We start from the raw sequence: 4,588 nt of genomic DNA on the forward strand, positions 1-4,588 counted from the left end.
TTTGGGCTCCACAATTCAAAAAGGATGCGGAGAAGCTTGAGAGAGTCCAGAGGAGAGCAACACACATGATCACGGGTCAGGAAAACAGACCTTATAATGAGAGGCTGAGAGCCACGGGACTCTTCAGAGTGGAAAAGCGCAGGCTCAGCGGTGATCTGGTGGCCACCTATAAGTTTATCGGGGTGCTCACCAGGATCTGGTGGAACGTCTGTTCACCAGAGTGCCCCACGGGATGACAAGGTCAAGTGGTCACAAACTCCTCCATGACTGTTTCAGGCTGGACATAAGGAAGAACTTCTTTACTGTCTAAGCCCCCAAGGTTTGGAATAGATTGCCGCCGGAGGTGGTTCAAGCACCTACATTGAACACCTTCAAGAGACAATTGGATGTTTATCTTGCTGGGATCCTATGATCCCTGCTGACTTCCTGCCCTTGAGGCAGGGGGCTGGACTTAATCTTCCAAGGTCTCTTCCAGCCCTAATGTCTACGAAATCTATAAGAAAGAAAGAAAGAAAAAAGAAAGATTTTTTTTTTATACAAATTCAAACACAACCTTTTATTAAACACTGCAATTTCTAGCCAAATTCTAGCAATTTTCATCAACCACAAACAAAATCTAGACTGACCATGTGCTGGACAATGTTATGTAACTTGACATTCATACACAATCACTAACAATGCACTCTTGCATTCTTTCAAAATATGCAGACACAAGTACAGGCCAAACTAGGTTATATACACAGGTAGTGTTATTCATGTGAAATAAAATAATTTTTTAAAGACAAAAAATTATGTCATCACAGACATTAGCTTAAAGGGGGGGGAGCAAGTAAAACTTGCCAGTATCACACATTCATTAAAATATTTAATTACACATTATATAGAGAAGGGAAGGAAAATGAAAACAACACCAAATGATGATATCGAAAATGATATCGAAGACAAAAATCCTCTATGAAACAAGGCAGGACTTTTTCTCCCTTATGCTGGTATCACTTCCTTTCCTTTTCTGGGAAATGGCAGATTCTTTGGGGGTAGAAGCCTCAGTTTGGTTCACTTCTTCACTCAGAGTTTTGGAAGCACTCTTTTGCTGGCTTGCGTACTTCTCAGTCCACTCTTTGGCATTTCTCAAGAACAGTGGTTTGGTTAGAAAAGAATTGGGCCTGGTGAGGCTGAGCAAGAGAAGGCTGAGAGGTGACTTGATAGCTGCCTACAAGTACATCAGGTGCGAACACCAAGATATAGGTGAGTAACTCCTCAAGATGGCCTCAAGGGAGGACAAGGACCAACAGACATAAGTGGATAGAGGGTAAATTCAGGCTAGGTATAAGGAAGAACTTCTTTTCTGTAGGGGTTGGCAGAATCTGGAACACCCCCAGCAGAGGTGGTGTAGTCACCATCTTTGGAGGTGTTCGAGAGGAGGCTGGACAAGCACCTTGTTGAGCTTGTCTGAGCCCAATAACTTACAGCCCATGGCAGAGGACTGGACTTGATGATCTTACAGGTCCTTTTTGTTTTTACAATTCTGTGACACCATAGGACCAAACTCTGCCTGCCAAACTCCTCCTTTTAACCAGAAGCTTAACTCTGTGCTAAGCTATCCTTACATTAACTGTATATCCCAAAACGTAGTTTAATGAGAGTTGTTGCCTCCTTGAATTCTTTTTAATCAGGGCTTGGGAGATGAGGAAGGAGAGGAGACAGAAACTGATTCCCCATTCCCTCACTTCTCTATCCCATCTAAAAAACACTATCCAAAACCTAAGGAAACAGATTTATTATAGCCTAAGTGAAAACCAGGATAGCAGGTTATTGTTGAACCAGGGCCATCACACCACTAGCTGCTGGTGAAACTGAATCTTTGTGATGTCACTGCTGCTATAGAAACCAAGAGGCAACACAGTGAATATCAAATCTGGCAGCAAAAGACCATGGGAAGTTGAGAGAAGAAGTAACATCGAGTCTGGCAGGGTCATCACTGCAGCTCAACTGACTCAAGAACACTTTACGGTCCTGGGTACAGTTCCACCATCAATCTCCAAAGATGTCTCAGGAAGTTGACTGGCTACATAGCCAGGCAGGCCTGTGTAAAGTAGACCTCTACAAGCCTGAAGGACAGAAGGACCAGGACCGTAAAGTGATCTCTTTTGTTGACGTCTCCAGCCTGAATTTAAAAGCCACAGATCCAAAAGCAAAGCAAGCTGCAAGCCAGTCCAGCAACATCTCTGAACATTCAAATGAACTTGACCTAGTAAACATGGAGGAAAGAGAGGTCATTGTAATAAAAGACAATGAAAAGCAAGATCGTTCTAAGACTGAAGGAACAGTCTGTCTTTTTAAACAAGGTTCAACTGATGAACTTAACATTGTGAGCTGGCTCAACAATGACCTTCAGAAATACGCAGTTGGATTCCAGCATGCACTGGCTCCTTCAGATAATCCACCGAAACGCAAAGGTAGTGACAGCTTCAAAAATACCCTACTGTACCAGAACAATGACACATCATTAAAGTGTACTGGTGCTCAGAAAGAAAACAAGGGAGACACTGATGATGTTTCATACTATGTAAATAAGCTCTGTTCCTTGGTTGCTCAAATGGCAAGTAAGGAGATCACAGACAAACTGGAAGGAACTGCCCAAAACTGTATACGTCAAGCAATTCATAGATCCACTCATGAAGGGAAAAATAATAATACCAGTGGCGATGTGAGCAAAATTGCATCACAAATAGTGAATGAAGCTGTTGAAGCAAGCACACAAGACCCTCGTGGTAAACTACCATCTCCCAAGGCATCTCAAGAGAGGACTACTAAGGGAGCAGATCATTCAGGCTCCAAAAAAACATCTCTTTTCTATGGCGAAATGTCCAATCAAAAGGACCGTAAACAAGGAGAAAAATGTTCAGATAAGCAAATGCATCAGCAAGCCAAAAACTCCAGGCAAGATGAATATGGTACTTCTGTCAACAAAGGGCTAATGGTTTATGCAAACCAGGTTGCTTCAGATATGATGTTCTCATTCTTGAAGACCATGAAAGTTGAAAGGAAGGGCAACAAGCATGCTCCAGCTTGCCTGGTTTTGAAGAAAGTAGTTCTCAAACACACCAGAGATGTTATATCAGACTTGATAGACTCAATAATGAAAAATCTACATAATGTCACAGGTGAGCTCATGAAAAACTCTGACTTCGTTGCTACTGTGAAGAAAAATCTATTCGGTGTAGCAAACCAGAAGTCTACTGAAATTTTGGAAGCAATGGTTAAACGCCTTTTTCAAGCCCTAGCAGGAGAAGATAAGGGACAATCCAGGTCTCAAAGTCTAGCATTTACATCACTTAAAACAGGGTCCCAGGACCCAAAATCTCAAGCCATGCAGTTTACAGCAATGCAAAGTGCAATGCACAACTCTGGAAAAGACAAGGATAAAGGAGGAAACAAATCTCAATCGTCTTCATGCAAGCCTTCAGAAAAGCACTGCTCAATGGATAAGTATGCAAAAGACCTCATTGTGACTGCCTTAATGTTGATACAGCAACATCTACTGCAACAGACAAACAATGGCAAGGACTCTAGTGAATCACATGCCACTTCGTTTGGGTATGTCTCCCGCGATGCACATTTCGAAAAAGCTGGGAACAGCCAAAGTTCCAAGTCCCTTGCAGAGGCTTCTGGGTCGAGGCCGGCAGGGACAAGGAACGATTACCAACAGCACCTCAACTCCCAAAAGGGAGACATATCAAGTATCCTCTTGTCCATCATACAGAAGGTCTTGCATGAAGCTGGGTTCAATACAGAAGACAGCTCCAGCGAAACAAACAAGAGCTTAAAGCATACCCCTGCCAGCGAATGGGAGCCTGGCAAACAGGCCATAGCCAATCAGCTCAATTCAACCATGGAGCAGTCCGACAATATGGATCAAGTTAACAAGCAATTTTTTGACCAACTGGTGGAATCTGTGATAAAGTTATGTCTGTTCATGGTCAAAGGCAGTGAAACCGATTTAGCTATAGGTGACTTGTCAGAGGAACCCAATGCATTTGGTACCTCATCTGCAAAAGCTCAAGCAACAGCCAGGAGAACCTCCCTACCAAAACAGAACGGAAACCCACTTACAGGTTCATCCTCAGGTTCTCAAGTAGTAGTGACCAACCAGAATGCCAACACCAGCTCACAAAACAAAGAGCTTCAGGCCATCCTCCAGTGGGTGGTTGCTTCCCAGTTCAATGTGCCAAATCTGTCATTCATGCATGGAAATGAGGAGAATCTGAAGAAACTTCCTTTGCTAGCCGAAAAAGCAGCCACAAAGGGCTACAGCGTGGGGGATATTCTCCAGGAAGTAATGAGGTACTTAGAAAAACAACAGTTTGATGCCACTGTGGGAAACATAACTCGCTGTGGACTGATGGACTGGTTGCTTAATAGCCTCTGAGGAAAGCACCTACTCCCCTTCCCTCAAAAGTCACTTGGACCCAGCCAAAGCCCCCAAACCAGCTCTCTGCTGGCACAAGCACATGTTTGCAACCGACAGCTCTGCACTGAATACAACATGCTGTTGCACACAATCTGGGCAAGATCATCAATAAAAAAA

At 43.4% G+C, this 4,588-nt stretch overlaps 1 protein-coding gene and 1 pseudogene across 6 annotated transcripts in view; one reads left to right on the plus strand and one right to left on the minus strand.

The window, feature by feature from the left end:
- PHC3 (polyhomeotic homolog 3) overlaps positions 1 to 4,588 on the minus strand; it is a 189,075-nt gene that overhangs the window by 104,234 nt on the left and 80,253 nt on the right. The gene's annotated exons all lie outside the window — the stretch shown is intronic.
- LOC109287970 lies at positions 1,641 to 4,563 on the plus strand (annotated as a pseudogene).

The sequence above is a fragment of the Gavialis gangeticus genome, unplaced genomic scaffold (genome assembly GCF_001723915.1).
Source record: "Gavialis gangeticus isolate Ggan-Ray unplaced genomic scaffold, GavGan_comp1, whole genome shotgun sequence".
Taxonomy (NCBI): domain Eukaryota; kingdom Metazoa; phylum Chordata; order Crocodylia; family Gavialidae; genus Gavialis; species Gavialis gangeticus.